The 23,288-nt window shown below is 42.1% G+C and overlaps 1 pseudogene; it reads left to right on the forward strand.

The window, feature by feature from the left end:
• The first annotated feature begins 11,958 nt into the window (after positions 1-11,958).
• Positions 11,959-14,765, forward strand: LOC149450406 (forkhead activin signal transducer 3-like; annotated as a pseudogene).
• The last annotated feature ends 8,523 nt before the right edge of the window (positions 14,766-23,288 follow it).

The following is a 23,288-nucleotide window of genomic DNA, read 5'->3' on the forward strand; positions in this document are numbered from 1 at the left end:
CAACAAATACCCCCTGCCTCAGCAACAATAGATCCCCGACAACAAATACCCCCGGCCTCAGCAACAATAGATCCCAAACAACAAATACCCCCTGCCTCAGCAACAATAGATCCCAACAACAAATACCCCCTGCCTCAGCAACAATAGACCTCATACAGCAACAATAGATCACCTGCAACAAAATACCCCCTCCCACCAGAAGCAATAGATCTTCCACAAGAAAATACCCCCCTCCCCCAGCAACAGTAGACCTCCCATGACAATAATTTATTAACCGCCTCCCGCCCGCCATATAGTCCAATGACGGGCACAAGGTGGTTCTCTCGTTCTGGGAGGACGTCATATGACGTTCTCCCATTCTAACCACGCATGCACGGCTCAGGGAGTGCGCAGCACGGCGATCGGCGGTGTGTTGTGTCCCTCAGACACAGCGCATCACTGATCAACGGAAAGAGCCGATGATGTTGGCTTGGTCATGTGATCAGCTGTGTCCAATCACAGCTGATCTCATGTAAATAGGGAAATGCTGGTTATCGGCATTTCTCTCCTCACGAGCCGTCACACTGACAGAGGAGAGCCGGTAATCGGCATTCCGCGGAGGGGACATGTACACTGATCATCAGAGTAGTGATGATCAGTGTGCCCTGATGATCTGTGTAGCCCCAGCAGTGCCACCTGTCAGTGTCCATCAGTGCCACATCATTGTCACATTTCAGTGCCTACCAGTGCACATCAATGCCACATAACAGTGCCCATCTGAACTGCCTTTCAGTGTCACCCATCAGTGCCAGTCAGTGCCACCTCTCAATGCCAGTCAGTGCCACCTATCAGTGCCAGTCAGTGCCACTTATCAGTGCCAGTCAGTGCCGCCTATCAGTGTGCATCAGTGCGGTCGATCAGTGCTCGTCTGTGCTGCCTATAAGTGCCACCTAACAGTGCCAGTCAGTGCTGCCTATCAGTGCCCATCAGTGTTGTCTGTCAATGCCCATCAGCGCCACCTACTAGTGCCTCCCCATCAGTGCCACCTATCAGTGTCCACCAGTGCAGCCTATCAGTGCCCATCACTGCAGCCTCCTTAGCGCACATCAGTGAAAGAGAAATATCACTTATTTACAAAATTTTATAACAAAAACTAAGAAAAAAACTTTTTTTTTCAAAATTTTTCAGTGGTTTTTGGTTTGTTTAAGAATAAATAAAAACCCCAGAGGTGATTAAATGGCACCAAAATAAAGCTCTGTCACAAAAAAAATGATAAAAATTTCATATGGGTACAGTGTTGCATGACCGCGCAATTGTCATTCAAAGTGTGACAGCGCTGAAAGCTGGAAATTGGCCTGGACAGGAGGGGGGTATAAGTGCTCTGTAGGCGAGGGGGTAATTGATCTATTTTACTAAAAAACACAGATTGTCAAAAACTGAGCCCTTTTATTCTATTTTTAACCTCTCCTCACATTTTAACCCCCCAGCTTCATGTCTCCTTTGATTCCTGTAGTTGTCCCATGCTCTCGGGTCTCAGTTTCCACACAAATCCCATCCGATCTTGAACACTGACTCAGGACGACATGCTTTGAGAAACCCACCTGGACTATCTACAGCCATCTCACCCTGCTAGCAATTCCTGACCTGTCCTCAATCATGCAGAAGTGGCTGATGGACATTATGGACCTAGACACTGATGACTGGAGGGACATGTGGGACCTTCCTTCCATGCATTTAGTCTCCATAAAGGATGAACTTATCCAATATAAAATGATACTTAGAGCTGATGACACCTTATACACGCTCCACGTGAGGCTTCCCTCAATCTCTTGGCCTGGGTGCTCTACAACTACTCACTGGGGGATTCTCACACACGTCTTCTGGTCCTGCCTGGCTGTCATGCAATACTGGCAGGACATCATAAATGTTGTTGATGGGATAACTCATAACTGCTTTTCTCCCTCTCTATGGATCTGCCTGGCTGAGGACTTGGTCCCTACCACCACAGGGTGAATGCTGATTGGATTGCCAGAAAAGCAATGACCTTGTTGTGAAAGAAGCCATCACCACACCCCTTGTCTTAATGGAAACAATTAGTGAACACTGACCTACCTCTCTACAAGGATACTTACCTAAACAGAGGCTGTCCTAGGAAATGTGAAAAAGTTTCATCAAAAAGATATGTTGAAGAATGCCATTCAAAGATACTTCAAAATTTCTTTTGCTTTTACCAGTTGATTTTGGAATGAATACATTTTCCTGAACAAAAAACCACATACACTGTTAGAAATGTTTTTTTTTTTTGAGAAACATTTTCCATTCTGCTCCTTTCAATGTTGTAGTCACTGCGGCCAAAAACAAATGTTGCTTTTACCCCACTAAAACTAGCCATAGATGGGTAGAATTTAAATGACAATTCTTAGGAAAAGAAGGTTCTAAAGTTCATTTGTTTTTCTAATCATTAGTGGGGACAAATTGATGTTCATTTTTGACCGCAGTGACGAGAAAATTCAAAGGAGCGGGATGGAAATTTTCCCTCGCACAAACAAAATTCCCAACGCCTAGGACACATGATGAGAAAATCAGACAAAAACCAACGATTGTCCGACAATCTGATCGTTAGTACTCAGCTTTCGAGAGCCGATCACAACAGCTCATGCAAAATTGTTTGAAGGGATGAACACGAAAAAGCTTTATTGTAAGATAACAGAATAAATGATTTGTTTAATCAGTACAGTATTCGTCCTGGAGTGACCGAGAATGTACATGATGGGAAACCTGAAAACAACCCGGAAGGAAAAAAGGGCAATAAAAACAATCTTCGTATATTTATTTATTTCAGGTACTTATATATCGCTGTCATTTTACGCAGCACTTTACACATATATTGTACATTCACATCAGTCCCTAACCCTCAAGGGGAGTACAATCTAAGGTCCCTAACTCACATTCATACATACACATACTAGGGACAATTTGGACAGGAGCCAATTCACCTACCAGCATGTCTTTGGAGTGTAGGAGGAAACCCGAGTAACCGGAGGAAACCCACACAAATATGCCGCGACGCTCTGAACAGGTATAGCCAAAGGCGTAGCAAACAGAGGAGGTCACAAGTACATGACATCCCTTCTGATTACACACGGGTACATGACTACGCACATGGGAAGTTGTACTGGGTTCAAAGAGAATTTCGGTATGCTTAGTAGCACTCTCATATTCGATGTGAGAGTAGCATGCAAAACACCACGAACGATCGCTCGCCTGATTTTCTCATGGTGCGTACTAGGCATAACACTGTGTGTGGTTTGCATTCAGTAAAGTCCATTCCTTTTGAACCGCTTGCCCACCGCCCTATAGAAGTAATACTGCCACAGTACTTACGTGATTTCAAATTTCCCGGGTAGGGAGCACGCACACCCTACCCACGCCGCCATCGCTGGCCTCAGCTTTTGATCATTGGGTCCTGGCCAGTGATTCCCCTACCGGCACCCGGCGATCGCCTAGTATCACTGATGGGGGAGAGGTCTGTATGCAAACAATATAGATCTCTCCCCTGTCAGCTCCTGCACACTGCTTTGTATTGCAAGAGCAGAGCCATACAAAGCAATGTGCTGACACAAGCACACACATGGTGCACAGTTAACCCTTTGATTTCCCCAGATCTTAACCCCTTCCTGCCCAGTTCCATTAGTACAGTGTCAGTGCTTTTTATGAACATTGATCACTGTATTGGTGTCACTGGGGATGTAAGTGGCAGTTAGTCAGTCCCCCCCCCAGTGTCAGAATGCCGTCACAGTCTCACTATAAGTTGCTGATCGCCGCCATTACTAGTATAAAAAAAGAAATATCAGTATATATACCGCCATTGTAAATGCTATAACTTTCACGTAAACCATTTAACTTACACGTATTGGGATTTTTTTTAGCAAAGACATTTATGATGAAATTTGATTTTTAATTTTTTTTACTGGATATTTTTAATAGCAAAAAATCAAAAATATTGTTTTTTTTCTTAAAATTGAAGGTATTTTTTTGTTTACAGCACAAAAAATAAAAAAACCACAGAGGTGATCAAATACCACCGAAGAAAGCTTCATTTGTGGGGTAAAAAAACATAAATTTCATTTGGGTGCAGCGTTGCATGACGGCGCTATTGTCAGTTAAAGTAAGGCAGCGCTGTATCGCAAAAAATGGCCTGGTCAGGAGGGGGGGGGGGGGAATCCTCTGGAGGGCAAGTGGTTAAAATCAAGCAGACTAATTTGCTCCTGCCTGACTTTTCCATGGTTCCCCCCCCCCCCCTTTTTTTTTTCTCTCTCTCTCTTTCCCTTTCTCTCTCCTCCTCTTTCTCTCCTGTGCTTTTGGACTTATTGCTCTTTCCTATCTCTTTGTCTCTTTTTTTTGTTTAAACTACAGGGGGGTTGTGACATTTGTGTGCACTGAGTTGCCCTGTACACCGCCTTGGGATTACATTTTTCCCTGTACTATTCTGGAATTTACACATGCTTGTATCACTTTTGATACCTTTCTTCTGTATTTTGTTTATGTTTATATGGATACATGATACGTGTCTTCTGCTGTTCTGTTGTTTTAAATAAAAATCGAATTTGAAAAAAAATAAAATCAAGCAAACTAAATCTTTCGAATGACAAACACATTTTCTGAGAATTTTCATACAAAGTTCCTATTCCTAGTCTTCCTATTCCTTCTGTACTGAAATGTATTGTAATTGTATTGTCTCCCTTCTATTGTAAAGTGCTGAGCAAACTGTTGGCGCTATATAAATCCTGGATTAATAAAAAAGTTGTTGAATAATTTTTGCTCAGAATTCTATTCATTTATGGTCAGCCTAAAAAACAATTCAGAACACAACATTTTTGAATTAAGTTCTAAATAGAAACATAGAAAAATGTCAGAAGAAATAAGTCTGAGTGGTCCATCGAGTCTGCCTGTTTTTTTTGTTTTTATTTAAACTAGCTTTTTAATTTTTTTCGTGTTTTTTTTTTTCTCTTTTTTTGTTAACATTCTTTGTCTGAGTATAGATCTATGCTTGTCTCAAGCATGTTTGAAGCCATTTACTGTTGACTGGTTCACTACCTAGAAAAGTGAGGGTAGAAAAGGACTGAGTGGTCCATCAGGTCTGACCAGTTTTTTTTGTTTGTTTTTTGGGAGGGGGGGTTGCTTTGGTTTTGCCCCAAGCACGTTTAAGCCATTTACTGTTGACTGGCTCACTATCTCTTTTGGGAGTTTCTTTTAAGCATCAACTACCCTTTCAGTAAAATAATACTTTCTAAGGTTAGTTTTGAACTTTCCTCCTCCAGTTTAAGGTCATGTCCCGTGTTCTTGATCTTGGCTCCATAATGAAAATCCTGCCCTCCTGAGCCGTATTCACCCCTTTCATGTGTTTAAAGGTTTCAATCATGTCTCCTCTTTCCCTTCTTTCCTCCAGACAGACTGTACATATTAAGTTCCTGAAGTTGCTCTTGATATGTTTTATCTCCCAGACCTTTCACAACTTGTTTTACCCATCTCTGGACTCGTTCTATCTTATCAATATCTTTTTGTAAGTGAGGTCTCCAGAAATGGACACATGGGGGGGGGGGGGATATTTACTAAAACCGGAGCACTCTGAATCTGGTGCAGCTGTGCATGGTAGCCAATCAGCTTCTAACTTCAGCTTGTTCAATTAGGCTGAATTCATAATGTAAATGGGGTATGTAGCGCTAAAGAACAGATAACAAGCAAGGAGGGTGTCACCATATATAGTAACAATAAAATAGTTCATATAATGTAGCAGGAAGGAAGATGGATATGATCCAATGAAGGAGCAACAAGGACACCTTTGAACAGCAGCCACTGTTCAAAGGTGTCCTTGTTGCTCCTTCATCCAGGATGGAGACACCCTAAGTGGCCAGATCACCAGTGCTGCTGACCTCCTGCAGCATCTTTTCATCAACAGAGCAATGGAGTTGCATACCAGACCCTTAACCAAGACCGCGGTGGAGTTCATATGAGGAGTGAGTGGAATCATCTAGCCCTGCAAAGCGATTTAGGAGTTCTGGAGGATATAAAGGGGGTTTAGGATCCCTTTAAATTCTAAAAGGCGCATAACTCACCAACATCTGTAAAATCCATTTATTGGAGTTCATTGAGGGCTCACCTCAGAAACTGGATTGGGAGAAGATCAATTTGAGAGGAGTATCAGGAAGATGACCATACTTACCAGCATAACCCCTTGGGAGAGAAAATGCTTATCTAGACCTAATAACTCATGTTTTAGGTCCAATTTCTGAGGCAAGCGCATAGGAGCTTTGCAAGGTGGTGATCTGGATTTAAGAGCCAGAGAGGGCCTGGACAGCGTTAGACCTGTTGACCCAGATGTCCTCATATGACCAGATGTTGCCCATGCTGCTGACCAGACCGTGATGCCCGGTTGCTGTTTATTTGCATACAATGCTCACATTGTGTGTACTTGTGGTAAGCGCACAACCTCACTAATTTTTTCTCACTCCATTGAACGGGATTTGGAACATCATTGGATCATATCTTCCTTCCTGCTACATTATATGAACTATTTTATTGTTACTATATATGGTGACACCCTCCTTGCTTGTTATCTGTTCTTTAGCGCTACATACCCCATTTACATTTTACATTCTAAGGTATTGAGGATTACCCTGTATGTTAGCTGCTTACCTGATCTGTTTGCGCTCACTTACCCACCCCCTACATATAGGCTGAATTCATACTTGAGCGTTTTGTAGTTCGAAGCTCCAAAAAAGCTCAAACTTAGAAAAAATCAATTGTTCTCTATGGTGCCTGTCTGCAAAATCAGGTGTGAACAGGCACCATAGAGAATAATTGATTTTTGAAAAGTTTGAGCTTCTTTGGAGCTTTGAGTTTCAAGCTACAAAATGTTCAAGTGTGAATGCAGCCATAAGCTTAGGCAATAAAACCTGGAAGCGGATTGGTTACCATGCAGAGTTCTGGTGAGGTTCTATAAGTGTATGGCCAGCTTAAGAGTAGATTTCCATTTGTTCTGAAAGATGTCCTGTGTTGTCTAGATTATGGGTCTCCAAACTATGAACCTCCACATGTTGATGTACTACAAGTCCCATGAGGCCTTGCAAAACTTTGACAGCCACAGGCAAGACTTGCAGTCAGAGGCATGATGGAACTTGTAGTACTTCAACAGCTGGAGGGCCATAGTTTGGAGACCCCTGGTCTATAGTATAGGAAGTGAAAAGAAATCTTTTCACCATTTTCTACTCTATCCAAATTTTTTTTTTTTTTACTTTTTATACATTTTTATATAAGGTTTTGGACAAAGTGTGGAAGATCTTCCATTAATGAAGGCAGACAGTAAGACATCTGGACATAGGTTGTACCCCGATCCCACTCCATCCAAAACTCTGCTTCCTCTTCATACTAAATTCATTTTCCACTTTTACATAAAACAGTTTTGGCCGGAGTTACTTGATTTGGTTTATTAAAGGCAAATAGGCTGTTCACTTTGCAGGATAATATACTCCAAGTGTGATGAGTGAGTTGAACTGGATGGACTTTTGTCTTTTTCAGCCAGACTAAGGCTGGCCATACATTATACAATTTTCTTACACTTTTCTGTCCAATTTCTGCCCAAATTCCTATAGATTTACCTTCAACTATGTAGTGCAAGGGCTTGCTTAATTGGATACAATTGAAAGTGTTGTTTAGGTTTGACCTCATATTATATAGCTTTTGGTGAGTCTAAAGCAAAATTCTCCAGAACATTGTATAATGTATGGCCAGCCTTTGGCTGGCCATATATTATACAATTTTCTTCAGGATTTTGGTTTAGATTTACCAAAAACCATTTAATAGGAGATCACACCTAAACACTTTCAATTGTATCCAATTAGGCAGGCCCTTGCACCACATAGTTGATGGTAAATCTAAAGGAAATTGGGCAGAAATTGAACAGGAAATTGTAAGAAAATGGTATAGTGTATACAATATTAGGCTGGCCATACATTTTACAATTTCCTTGAGATTTTTGGTTTAGATTTACCAAAAATAATAAATATAATCGAAGGTCAAACGTAACAACACTTTCAATTGTATCCAATTAGAAAAGCCCTTACACTACATAGTTTCAGGTAAATATAAAGGAAATTGGGCAGAAATTGGACAGAAAATTGTAAGAAAATTTATAGTGTATGGCCAGTCTAAGGCTGGCCATACACTATACAATTTTCTTTAAAAAATTGCTTTAGATGTACCTAAAACAATATAATATGAGGTCAAACCTAAACAATACTTTCAGTTGTATCCAAGTAGGTGGGCTCTTGCACTACACAGTTGAAAAAAAAACTAAAGAAAATTGGGCAGAAATTGGACAGAAAATTATATAATGTATGGCCATCCTATCTATGTAGCTATGAATCTCTGGACTTCCATCATTCAATCATGTGTATGCGAAAATACAGTTTTTTAAAAATATTATTCTTACACATGGTTGGGTTTTTTTTTTTAAAGTGAATATTTACCATATTCACTAAGTTAAAGGAAAATTCCCTTTCAAAGTGACCAACTGTTTGCCTTCAGCAAGTCAACCCCCACTGCGCCCAGTTCTGGAGACCTCACTTACAAAAAGATACAGATAAGACAGATGGAGTCCAGAGATGGGCAACAAAAATGGTGAAAGATCTGAAGGACCAAACATATCAGGAGAGACTTCAGGAACTTAATATGTCCTGCCTGGAGGAAATAATGGAAAGGTTGGACATGACTGAAACCTTTAAATCCATGAAGGGGGTGAATAAGGTTCAGGAGGGCAGGAATTTCAATATGAAGGCAAGATCAAGAACAGGAGGACATGGACTGAAACTAGAGGAGGAAAGTTTTGTGTAAATCTTAGAAAGTATTATTGTACAGAAAAAGTACAGAACAGACTTCCAGCGGAGGTAGAGATCTATACAATTTGAAAAAAGGAAAAGAAAAAAATTCAAAAAAAAAAACAAAACAATAAATAGAAAGGTGCACACTTGCTAGGTTGCTTTGTCTTTCACGGTTTCTTTGTTTCTACCCTTTCAACTTGTAATAAGTAGGATCAGTGGGGTTTATTGACTAAAGCTGGATCACTCAGAATCTCCTGCACTTCTGCATAGAAACCAATCAGCTTCCAGGTTTTATTTCTAAAGCCTAATTGAACAAGCTGAGGTTAGAAGCTGATTGGCTGCCATGCACAGATGCACCAACCAGCTGAACCAGCTTTAGTAGATCAACCCCACAGTCACTATAGCCTAATAATGGCCAGTTTTATATAATTCAATTTAATATGTGGCCTTTGTTATTTTCCTTCATTTATATAATAGCACACAACACATTACACCAGGGTTCCTCAACCATGGATCCCCCAGAGGTTGCTAAGGGTTCCTTGAGCAATGAGCAATTTCTGCCTCTCAGATAAGTTCACTCTGACACCAATGATCTTTTTATCTGTAAGGGGGGGGGGGTTCTTCCCAATGATCACAAGAGTATAGAGCGGGGGTCTCCAAACTATGGCCCTCCAGGTGTTGAGGAACTGCGAATCCCATGAGGCCTTGCAAGACCCAGACAGCCACTGGCAAGACTCCCAGAGGCAGAGGCATGATGGGACTTGTAGTACTTCAACAGCTGGAGAACCATAGCTTGGAGAACATTCTTCCGACTGACCTAATGTATCATGAGTTGTATATATAGTAATTATTAGCAAGGGTTCCCTGAGACCACAACATTATTTCAAGGGTTCCTCTGCATTGAAAAGGTTCAGAAAGGCTGCATTCCTGAACAAAATGTAACTTTTCAGGAGCTGAGCTTCACTTGGAATCTATCCATTAATAATAGATTATATTATCTGAAATGTGGCACCTAATGGTAACAATTGTGGCATGCCCGCAGCTCCAAAATTAATTTCCCCGTATTTATAAACTGACATAAGAATTTTAATATACATTTTGCTTGAGACAGTATATTTATCATTGCTGGGTATATAATTCCATAGATTTTTTCCCCTGCTCCGCGTTCTTTCTCCACTGTGTTCACCAATTGCAGATTGTTCTGGGAAATATTGAGCTGCAATACATGTCCTTAATTATAACATATAAGATAGAAAATTCAAGGTATGTCTATCATAGATATAAAATGGCCATTTTGTTACTGGGGTGTCAAATGTTTTGAAAACATTTCTGCTACAAGCAAGAGAAATAAAGTAGCTTCAAAACTGATCCCCATTACCCCTAAACCAATAAGTAATATGGCTTATTTAACTCTCATTAATAATACATATGTAATGACCATTAAGTAATTATTAATATTAATCAATTATTATGTACATAGTTACATAGTTAGTCTGATTGAAAAAAGACAAAAGTCCATCCAGTTCAATCATTAAAAAACAAAACAAAAACTATGTAGTCATAGTTACCCATTCAGTGTTAATTTGGTTATTAGTAATACACCTCCCATGTTTAAAAGTCCAAAATATTGTAAAATAATAAATCAAACAAACAGAAAACAATTGCAAATTTGTGTAAAAAGGCCAATTCTAATTTAATGAATGTACTCCCTAAAGTTACCTTTCCAAGTTTAAAAAATAAAAGTAATTACCAAATGCAATGTGCTTGTAAATGTGAAATGGATAGTTAAAATGATTTAAAAAATAAATATAAAACAGTTTAATTCAGGGTTGAAATCTTTAACATAGTTTGATGGATAAAAAGTAGCTTTGAAATAAAGTCAACTTTAAGATTAGGTATGTGTGCCAAAAAAAGTCATTCTAAGCTTGCTAACTTTTAAAAATCTAAAGTTAAAACAAATATATAAATATATTTTAATTAGTAACCAATCTAAATTATTCAAGTGATATACAAAATCTGAAACACTATATCCACAAGTATGCACACCCTATATACAAGGTGAACTAGGTATATGCAAATAATATACATGCCAGCAGCAAAGGATATACACACCAGCAGCAAATAGTCTACACAACATATACATAACAATCATACCACACCACAGCCCTGAAATTTCTATAACCTCCACTGAATGGAGGGATGGGGACCCTCTACAGAAAGCTAGGTGTTGCCCTATTCTCCTAAAGGGGACATTTACATCATAAAACCAGGGTGGGGGTCCCAGCCTTATGTATATCTGGCAACCCCCAGACTTCCAACACACTTGACAAAACATTGAGTTATCCACATCCCCTCTACATGCCTGTCTCTGACCCCAACAACTTGGACAGAATGCTGCCCGACATGGAGAACTGCCCTGGAGAGGCCAGTGGAGACCCCAAAGCCCCCGACTCAAATGACCAGCACGGCAAGAAGAGCAAAAAGAAGAATTATCAAAGATACGCCAAACCACCATACTCCTACATGGCCATGATTGCCATGGTCGTCCAGAGCGCCCCCGGGAGGAAGCTCAAACTTTCCCAGGTAACTAACCCCCATTACGGGGTTTCTTTGGGCTTTACTGCAAATAAGGGCAGGGGAAGGGGGTGACATTGAGACCAGCTCAGAATAAGGACCAGTCAGAGGGAAAGTCTTTATTTTCAGAAAAAAATAGTTTAAGGAGAAAATTAATCTCTGGTAGACTTATGAAGGCTGAAACAAAACATACCAATATGTAGTAAAAATAGAAGTAGGGTGAATTTTCTGTTTTTATTACTGATGGGCTTTAAAGGAAACATTTCTGGGCAAAAAACATGGAGGCTTTCAACGTCAAACCTCTTCAGAAAATTGCTGGTTTCCCGCCAAAATCAATACAAGCATGTACAAAGAGTTCTGTCTTTACCATGACTTCAATTGCTATATGCCCATATTAGAAAGTATTGTATGATAGATGGGCTCCTGGCATATTCAGAAGGTCTGCAGAGGTGTCCTCCTAAGTGTTTCAGTGCAGGTTTCCTGGTGAGGGTCAAAGTCACAAATGGAGCTAAGTATTACTTATATAATGTGATAGGTATTACGTATCTGGGTTTATGGTTATGCTCATTCGCTTATGACTATATTTTTTCCTTGCAGATCCTCCAAGAGCTCAGCAACATCTTCCCTTTCTTTAAGGGGGATTATCAGGGCTGGAAGGACTCTGTCCGACACAACCTCTCCTCCAATGATTGCTTCAGAAAGGTAAGGACTTGGTGCTCCTGTGATGTGATGGTGGTGGTAGGCTCTTAAAGGTCTAATCCTGCAGAATAGTCCTTGTATTAAAATGTGAATGTGATAATATGAGAGTGTGCCCAGAGCCCTGTTGCCTCTCAACTTCCCACATCCCCCCCCCCCCCCAGGACTCCTTGAGAGCTCTCCTGCCTCAATAGTGTTGACTTGCCAACCTCCAACAGTGTCCTCCAAACTCCTAAGGTGAACCCCAGGCCCTGCAAAGCTCCCAGTCTCCTGGAGAGACCATCAACCCTCCCATCTACTCCCAACTCCCTCCAAAAGCCTCATCCCCTACAAGGGCATCAGATCTGCTCTAATCCCCTCCAGAACCCCCAGTCCCCCACAGTGACATCCAGCCCCAGCCAAAGCTTTCCAGCATTTTTTGTATTCCCATAATTTAATTGTGTGACTATAGACTTTTTGTTTCTACTGTTTGGTCATAGAAAATTCTGGAACAATTTACCAGGCCCTGGTCTCAGTACGGTTGTGAACACTTTTTGTATGGTAGCTTGGAATATTTTCTGTATCCCGTACTCTGGATTTGTTCCATTTCTGTTGGGGGTCTGTCAATTGTCTATTTATAACTAATTGTATATTTATGGTTTGATGTATATTGGTAATTGTCTATTTATAGAGCTGTTGAGGAATTTTATTTTTTCTGGCCATATTTTTACAATTTATGAAGACCTCCAAGCAGGAGGGGAACTTCATTTAAATTGTTCTTTTCATGTTCAAAAGTCTTTGTTTTTTTTAAATTTAAAGTTTTTTTTCTTTACACTAATGTTTTTATACATCATCGCTGGAACTTTCTGCTTTAAATGTTTGTGAAATTGACAATGGCAGCATTGTGAAATACTGTCATAGGGAAAGTAACAATTTTTTCCTGCTCATTATAAATCATCCCGCAGACTCAAGGAGAGTTATATTTTACCCAAACATAAACATAATTTTACCGATTATTTTTATAAATTCTCCTACTGTGGGCTCAGCGCCTCCAGCACTGCTGAGTGACACAATGGGAATCTGGTGTCACTGGGTGATGTTTGGGATTGTTTGGAGTCCCATGTGCTACAGACATTGTCCCAGGATGACACACCCAGTATGGCCCAGTGAAGGGAGCTTCATTTGCAATGTCTTCAAACACAACTCAGATACCCAAAACAGAGCAACTATTGTATCTACTCCATGGGGGGGATTTACTAAAGCTGGTGCACTCAGAATCTGGTGCAGCTGTGCATGGTAGTCAATCAGCTTCTTACCTCTGCTTGCTCACTTAGGCTTTGTCAGTAAAACCTGGAAGCTGATTGGTTTTTATGCAGAAGTGAACTTGATTTTGCACTCTCTAGCTTTAGTAAATAAACCCCGGTATGTGTAGATGTCCACTCTGCTTCATTACTCTACCTTGTGTTTTTACCCTCCCTCATCCTCCCACTACCAAACATAATTCTACCTATTGCATCATTATATTCTTCATATGGCCACCCCAGGGCAGGCATTGTCTCCTCCACCCCAGGGCATTGTCTCCTCCACCCCAGGGCATTGTCTCCTCCACCCCAGGGCATTGTCTCCTTCAGCACAGGGCAATGCCACCACCTCTACTGCAGGTTTGACCCCCTTCCTTTCAGCTCAGGGTATTGTCTCCCCCCCCCCCCCCCCAGCGCTAGGCATTGCTCTATCTTCTGGTGCAGGGAATTTGCAGATTGCCAGAAACATCACAGGAGGGGCAGAGACGACACTCCAATAGGCTGATTTTTGTATTTTGTATATTTGTGTATACTTAGATTTATATTATCCATGTAAAATATAACCATTTATGATAATAGGGACAGATCCGGGGAAATTATTTGTCTGTATTATAAATAGGCCGTAAGGATCGGTTCCCCTGACCTGTAATAGATTTGTGTGAATTTGCTGTGCCGGCCTACGCCTCTAATGTCTTCTCACTCTTTGCAGGTCCTAAAAGATCCACTAAAGCCGCAGGCTAAGGGCAACTGCTGGACGGTGGATGTGAGCCGAATTCCCGAGGATGCCATGAAGCTGCAGCATAAGAGAGGCACCCGGCAAGAAGGCTACCCTCCTGACCTGGCTCCTTATATCCTGCATGGACAGCCCTACAGATCTGTAGACTTTTACCACCCCCATCTTTCAAATGAAAATATTGCGGTCAGATCAGATGCAGAGGCTGGTCCCTCAGTAGAAACCCAACCCCCAAATATAAATCCTGCCGCAACATTCCCAGCGATCTTATGGAACCTTCCCACATCTTATTCAACATTTGTAGCCCCCAATGTTGTGGCCCCTCCCAGCATACACCCTCTCCTGCTTTACCCCAACTTCCCCTCTTCCTCTCGGTATACCTACATGCCTACCCCATACTCAAGCTCCATCCATGCGGAGCGGAGGGATGTTTACACTCCCAGTCTGATGCCCTCAATGCCTCCCCCGCCCAGAACCTCCTCTTCAGATTTCCCTCCCAATAATCCAGTCTTTGACATCCCCGAGTATCCACAACATGGGGGCTACATGCAGACCCAAAATGTCTATGGGCAGCAATTTTCTCAGGGTGGGGTGTACCCAGGGTACAGACCCAATGGTTTCTGATTGGCCGGTTGCTGAGACAAGGCTTTTGCCTCAAGGACTAGCTGCACTTCAAGTCTTACCCAATGATGTTGGCATCCATCGTGGCACATGGCCTAGCGGAGGTGGCAGTCCAAAGGCATTAGTCAACGATGTATATATCAGTCATTTTCTGTCTTGTCTGTCTCTTTTTACTTCAAATAAATTTGAATTTGTTTTTTAATCTCAAGTGATATCAACGCTTCGTTTTTGTTTTGTTTTTTTAAATAACAAACATGTCATACTTACCTTCTTTGTGCAGTGGTTTTGCACAGAGCAGCCCGGATCCTGTTCTTCTCAGGTCCCCCACTGGTGTTCATGGCTCCTCCCCCTTGATCAGTGCCCCCAATAGTAAGCCTCTTGCTATGGGGGCACTGGGGCGTGCTCACTCCTGAGCCCCATACTGTGCATTCATAAGATACATAGAGCCGCGATTTGGTCCCGCCCTGGACTCTCTCCTCATTGACTCCCTGGCTGTGATTGAAAGCAGTGGGAGACAATGGCTCCAGCTTCTGTGTTTCAGCCAATGAGAAGAGAGACCTGGGACCCGTGCACATAGCTGGATCAAGAGGGGGTTCAGGTGAGTATTGGGGGGGGGCTGAGGGGGAGCAGCACAGAAGGCTTTTTACCTTCAAGCATAGAATGCATAAAGGTGCAAATCCTTCAGCCTTTACAACCACTTTAACTTTTTCTAGTTATCTACTCTGTAAAAAGTACTTTGGAAGATAAGATCGGTACTTTATTGTCACTGTAACGGAAATCACAATGAAATTCTAAAAAAATAAAAAAAAAAAACAAAAAAAAAATTCCACACACATGTGAACATATAACATTCTCAACATACACACATGTGAACATTGCCCCCCTCCCCCCCATATAAAAGCCTAAAAGACACCCCGACCACAACATCAAGCCAAGTCACTTGGAGCGAGATAATATTACTCAGAATGACCATTTAGGGCCTTGATAGCTCTTGGAAAGAAAGAAACCTTCCTCGAGTCGTTCTGTCCTCACCTTTTTCTTTTCTGAACCTCCTGCCAGATGGTTTCCAGGTTTAGTTTATATTTACTAAAATAATTGCATTTCCTTGTTCTGTGTACTGTGGGAGACCAGATATAATGAATGCGGGTCCAGGGAGAGCGGATATAGTGAATGCGGGGTCCGGGGAGAGCGGATATAGTGAATGCGGGGTCCGGGGAGAGCGGATATAGTGAATGCGGGGTCCGGGGAGAGCGGATTTAGTGAATGCGGGGTCCGGGGAGAGCGGATATAGTGAATGCGGGGTCCGGGGAGAGCGGATATAGTGAATGCGGGGTCCTGGGAGAGCGGATATAGTGAATGCGGGGTCCGGGGAGAGCGGGTATAGTGAATGCGGGGTCCGGGGAGAGCGGGTATAGTGAATGCGGGGTCCGGGGAGAGCGGGTATAGTGAATGCGGGGTCCGGGGAGAGCGGGTATAGTGAATGCGGGGTCCGGGGAGAGCGGGTATAGTGAATGCGGGGTCCGGGGAGAGCGGATATAGTGAATGCGGGGTCCGGGGAGAGCGGATATAGTGAATGCGGGGTCCGGGGAGAGCGGATATAGTGAATGCGGGGTCCGGGGAGAGCGGGTATAGTGAATGCGGGGTCCGGGGAGAGCGGGTATAGTGAATGCGGGGTCCGGGGAGAGCGGGTACAGTGAATGCGGGGTCCTGGGAGAGCGGGTATAGTGAATGCGGGGTTCTGGGAGAGCGGGTACAGTGAATGCGGGGTCCTGGGAGAGCGGGTATAGTGAATGCGGGGTCCGGGGAGAGCGGGTATAGTGAATGCGGGGTCCGGGGAGAGCGGATATAGTGAATGCGGGGTCCGGGGAGAGCGGATATAGTGAATGCGGGGTCCGGGGAGAGCGGATATAGTGAATGCGGGGTCCGGGGAGAGCGGGTATAGTGAATGCGGGGTCCAGGGAGACCGGGTATAGTGAATGCGGGGTCCGAGGAGAGCGGGTATAGTGAATGCGGGGTCCGGGGAGAGCGGGTATAGTGAATGCGGGGTCCGGGGAGAGCGGGAGCTGATATTGACAGATTTAAATGCCTGATGCACCTCGTGTTCCTGTACCACAGGTGCGGCATCACCCATGTAGGAGCTGAAGAAATTGTGTTTGCCGGGGTACTGCATCCTCAAAGTGTGAGAAAAAGCTGTTGAATTCCTCAGCCCGTTGGATATTAAAATGTGCACCCTGGTGAGTGTTCTCTCTGTGGTTTAGGATATCCTGTATCCCTCTCCAACCTTCCCATACATCATTCCCTCTGCAGTATTCTGCAATTTTATTTTTAGAACCTAATTTGGCCTCTTTTATGCCCCTCTTTAGGTTTGCTCTAGCAACACTATACTTCACCGTATCCCCATTCCTAAAGGCTCCATCCCGTTCTCTCAAGAGACAACGCACTCTCTTGGTCATCCAGGGCTTCTGATTAGGAAAAACCTTGATATGCTTCCTAACCAGGGGTGTATTTACCACAACGCAAACAAGGCACTTGCCTAGGGTGGCATTTTTCAAGGGGGCAGCACCTCCCCCCAGAAGAAAGGATGGAATAAGGGATGGACACGCGCACTGTGGGAACCAATTGGGATCCGAGAGAAACTGCTTGATGGTGTATGTAGAGCTTGACTTTTGTTCTCAGAGATGTCTGGAGCTGTGAAGATGAGTGTCTCTCTATCACTGGGGGGGTAGTGGAAGGCTCTTCCCGGTGGGGGGCAGAGGTGTTGTTGGTCAATGTCAGGCTCTCTCCCTGGGAGGGGGAAGGGGGGGTTGTGTTGGTCGGTGTCCCTGGGGGCAGACAATGGTTGTGTTGCCTAGGGCAGCATGAAACCTAAATACACCACTGCTCCTAACTGTAACAAAGTCTACACAAGTGCTGATGTAACTCAGTATTGTATCAGTGTACGTATTTAGGTCTAGTGATGGGCTGAACACCCCCCCTGTTCGGTTCACGATTGAACATCCAAACCTACAGAATGTTTGACCGCGAACAATTTACGGAGCGGTATCTTACCACCTCTGAGTATGTGGAAGGATCCCGCTCAGTTACTAATATCCGGCATGAGTTATATTATGAAGTCACGCGGTATTATAGTAGTGAGACATTCCATTATTAGTATAAAAAAAATAATAAAATCCCAGTATCTTTCCCGCCATTTGTAAACGCTATAACTTTCACGTAAACCAATTAATTTACACGTATTGGTTTTTTTTTTTTAGCAAAGACATGTCGCAGAATACATTTTGGCCGAAATTTATGATGAGATTTGATTTTTACATTTTTTTTTTTACTGGACATGTTTTATAGCAAAAAGTCCAAAATATTGTTTTTTTTCCTCAAAATTGTCAGCCTTTTTTTTTATAGCGCAAAAAAAAAAAAACAGGCGATCAAATACCACCGAAAGAAAGCTCAATTTGTGGGGGAAAAAAGGATGTAAATTTCATTTATGTACCGTATTGCATGACCGCGCAATTGTCTGTTAAACTAGCACAGCGCTGTATAGCAAAAAAAATGGCGTAAATTGCAGAATCTACACCATAGTTTATAAAACAAAATGAATGAGCGCAACTGGATTAGTTAGGTAGAAAAAATGAAAATAAAATGACAAGCTGCTAGCATAAAAGGTATACCTCAGCACCTCAGTAACAGATTTAAAACATTGAATATGCAGCGCTAGATGTTATATGAAACCATGATTCATTTATAATAAAACGAGATTAATATAGTCCCAGATAAAGAGTCCTCCAAAAACAAAATTAGTATATATCAGAAATGCTCCATAAAGGTGATCAAGAAGTCCACCAAGTAGCCAAACTGGTCAGGTGAGAAAATAGCAAATTCCTTGTAGTAATGGTTTTATAATGTGCTTACCAGAACTTCATACAAACTGCGCGTTGTATGTATATAATCTGTAGAAAACATCAGGGTCTGGTCACCGGTATGATGTCATCAGAACGCCTTGGCGGACTCTCAGAGATGATATTTAGTCACGCTCCCGGTCCACCTCAGGACTCACCAATGGGTCCACCGTCGCTCAGACACTAGATGTTGATCCACCTTAAGGAGGCTCGTGTAATAACAAGCCAGGGAAGCAAGATGGTGCTAATAGTGTGATATAGCCTTTATTAAGTAAAATCCAAAAATATTCAAAAAGAAGCAATCACATCAGAGCATAATATCCGGTAGGTAATCCATAAGCATCAAAAAGCAAGGTCAGCGTCGCATTGAGGGATTCCCCTGACATGTTTCGTGTAAATCACACGTTTTCAAAGGGGTGCAGCATTGCATGACCGCGCAATTATCAGTTGAATTAGTGCAGCGCCGAGTAGCAAAAAGAGGCGTGGTCATTAAGGGGGGTAAATCCTCAGGAGGGCAAGTGGTTAAACCGGCATGGGGTTCTCCCTCCCATCCATACCAAGCCCTTTGGGTCTGGTATGGATTTTGAGGGGAACCCCCACACCAAAATTTTTTTAAAAATGGTGTAGGGGTCCCCCCTAAAATCCATACCAGACCCTTATCTGAGTATGCAGCCCAGCAGATCAGGAAAGGGGGGGGGTACAAGTGAGCACCCCCCTGAATCATACCAGGATACATGCCCTCAACATGGGGGAGGTGCTTTGGGGCAGGGGGGCTCCCCTCCCCCCAAATAACCTTGCCCCCATGTTGATGGGGACAAGGGCTTCCTCCCCACAACCCTGGGCTGTGGTTGTGGGGGGGGGGGCTTATTAAAATCTTGAAGCCCCCACCAAATCCCCCCCCATGTGAATGAGTATGTGGTACATGGTACTTACTCATTTACAAAAAAAAAGTGTAGTGTAAAAAAAACAGGAGAAAAATCCTTTTTTTTTTTTTTAACTTTTTTATTTTTAATAAATGTCCCCCGAAGTAGATCCAACATCAATCACAATGCTCGCTGCCGCTACCCCAAAAAAAGAAATTTCTTTCCATGGTAACTACTTTGGGTGCTATCAGAATGCCCACCCACTTTGAACCTGCTTCTGGCTTGTCCCCTTGGGTTCTCGTGGAGTCATCCTTCCACAGCTCCCGGGTGAGACTCCCCTGGCCATCACCATTTGGAAATACTGTCATATGTATTTCTAACTAATTTGTAAGTATTAGGGACCCTCTGGTGACTCTTGAGATCGGAACTACTTCAAATATTACAAGATCCCACTAGGTTGTTATATACTTGATGATGATTTACCTTGCAGATATTATACCTGCATCTACTCCTGAAGAAGTGAACTAAGAGTCATGTTGAGTTTTTGGATGCAATTTTAATGTCATTCTGTATTGACATCTGGATTGTATAGAGACAATTGTATATCCAATGATGTATGGAATGCATTAATGTGGATTTATTACAAATCAGCTTGTTACCATTTTATCCTCTTTTGTGAGCGATGAGAAGTTTTCTCGTTGGTCGTGTGTGTTGTTCCTCATTTAAAGTCCCAGGACAAATAAAATTGGTTGTATGGATATATTAAGGGATGGAGGCACATCACCGGGTGCATCAGGTCACATTCTATTTTTGTTATATTAATTTGGGTGGACACCCCGGTCCATAGTGGCCTCTTGCACCATGCAGATGTACAATAATGACATTGTGAGATACCGACCAGAATTTATTGTATTACTACACAGATTATGTAAACTTCCTAGTATGACATTTCTGGTTTGGGATTGATGGCCAGGGTCTGCCTCATCCTCCAGATGTGATGCATTGAGGAGGCTTTTGCATCTTTTTGCTGCCCAAGCCTGCTTATACAGGCGGGGTCTGGGCCGCATCGGCACCATGTCTGCGCTTGATGTGTGATGTCAGCGTCATTGCGGTGTCATCACACTAGTGCACTTTGCTCCATCTTGCTGCAACCTCGAGGGGTATGGTGCTCACTTTGCCATTGTGCCTGTGTGGTGGTGGATACCTCTTTTTTGAGTGCTTCCCCTTTTAGACTGTTGGGAGGGACCAGCGCCTAGCCCCTGGGGACAAATGGTGGAAGCAGATGAAGATTTTTTTTTTTGTTTTCCTATGAGGACACTGAGAAGCCACACTTGTTGTTGAGTGCCTCCCCTCTTTGATTGCACACACAATGTTGGGAGGGACAACTGATTAGCCCCCCTCCCGGGATAAATAGTTGTAGCTTATGGGGGTGGTTTGCCCCATGAGGATACTGAGAAGTAACACTTTATTGTAGAGTACTTGAGTCATAGGTTGGCTGCTTATATTTGTTTTTGCATATGGCCTTGGTGGTCTATTTTTCATTGGCATATTCTTTTATCTTTGAACTGGATTCTGTGATTTGGGTCTTTTCTTTCTATTTCATACCACCAGGTGCAGTACATTTCATAAAGTGATCTTGTTTCCTTTTATTACTGCTAAATTACAGCCAGGGCTGCATTCCATTTTTGTTGTATTGTGACTCAAATATCTATTCAGTGTTACAATGACCGCTTCTGATCCGTGGTGGTTTATGCTTTAGGCTGCCTACATTTTGTCTTCATTTGGCTCTGGCTACTTGGTGGTCTTTCTTTATTTCCACATGGAAGAAAAATATATTTTAAAAATATTCTTCCCATATATATTGACATATTTGAAATACTATAACTTTGGCTGTATTTAAAATAAATAAAACATATATAATATATACTGTATGTTGAAATGTGTCTTTTTATATATTTCCAAATATATGAAAATATTTTCAAATATATTGTGTCTTTAAAAATACATTTAATCTACATATTTGGAATGCATTTACAAATATATGCTAAAATGACTTGTTAAGCAAAATCTAAAAGGATATATTTTTAATATTTTGTAATATATAAAAAACACATTTCCCCCCTGACTGAATGGTTAGACACACTGTTGTAGTAGAGAACGCCCTGTCCACTGTAGACACATTTGGATGGACTGAGACTTGACATCGTAGCCTGCATTTCGGCTTCTGGACCCACGTGTTACCCCCTTGATTGATCTTGCAAGTATTGCATCTTAATCCATAGGACTATATTTTTGGCTTGCACTAAACGATGTGCACTATTTTATCCAAATCTTTTCACGTTAACATCCCCGTTACAACCTACCCATTCTCCTCCCTTTTTTTTGTCTTTTACCCCTCCTCCCCCCCCCCCACTACCTCACTCTATATCTTTTTCTCTAATTACTCTCCTTTCTGACTTTTTCCTCTCTCACACCTTCTACATGCCTTCATTGTTCATATATTCTATACAATTATTGCATTTAATCTCCCATATAGGCGTGACTGATTTCACATGGCTCACATGTCCCTGCAATGGACGCACATACTATATCATATATATTATCCTGTGCTAGCACTACCCAACACATCGCTCCCCCTTAACTTAGGGGCTCACAAATACATAGGTCGTTAAACAATATGCCCACTTTGATTTATCTATTATACTCTTGGTATATACGGGTTTGCTATATACAATAAGGATATATTTCATACCGATGTGTATTCTGGTTTAAACCCATGGCCCGTCTGTGTAATGGGATGCTACATGTTGTGTCTATGTTCGGACTGTGATCCGGTTTTGTATGTACACTGTATATCCTGCTTTTCTTATAAAAAAAATATTTTTGGAAACACATTTCAATATACAATGTGTTTAAAATATATATACACTTTTTTTTAAATATATTGAATATGGCCAAAATTGTAGGATTTCAAATATATGCCAATATATTTGGGAAGAATATGTTTTTTCCATGTGTGTTGGCACTCCTTTCTGTGGACTAGACTAGGACCTAGATGCCTTTCCATTTTTTTACCACTAGGTGCAGTCTTGCACCTTTCATATAATCGCTCACTATGTCTCCCTACTCACTTCTATACTGCAGCCAGCATTACATGTTTGTGTCGTTTATCACTCATCTTGATTTTGTCATTTTATTACTATAGTGTATATCCAAATTTCTTTCCATAGTATTGTCCACCCACTTTGAATCTGCTTCTGGCTTGTCCCCTTGGGTTCTCGTGGAGTCATCCTTCCAAAGCTCCCGGGTGAGACTCCCCTGGCCATCACCATTTGGAAATACGGTCATATGTTTCCAGCTGATTTATAAGTATTAGGGTCCCTCTTGTGACTCTTGAGATCGAAACAACTTCAAATATCACAAGATCCCACTAGGTTGGTATATACTTGATGATTTACCTTGCAGATATTATACCTGCATCTACTCCTGAAGAAGTGAACTAAGAGTCACGAAACACGGCGAGTTTTTGGATGCAATTTTATTGTAATTCTGTATTGACATCTGGATTGTATAGAGACAATTGTATATCCAATGATGTATGGAATGCATTAATGTGGATTTATTACAAATCAGCTTGTTACCATTTTATCCTCTTTGTAAGCAATGTGTCACGATCAGGGGTCAGGTTCAGAGACCAGTTGCTATAGCAGTGGAAAGGCTTACCTGAAACCAGCAGGATAGGTACACAGGCAGGTCACTGTGGCAGAGGA

The sequence above is a fragment of the Staurois parvus genome, unplaced genomic scaffold (assembly GCF_062004578.1).
Source record: "Staurois parvus isolate SC_StPar_1 unplaced genomic scaffold, SC_StPar_1.0 ptg000575l, whole genome shotgun sequence".
Taxonomy (NCBI): Eukaryota; Metazoa; Chordata; class Amphibia; order Anura; family Ranidae; genus Staurois; species Staurois parvus.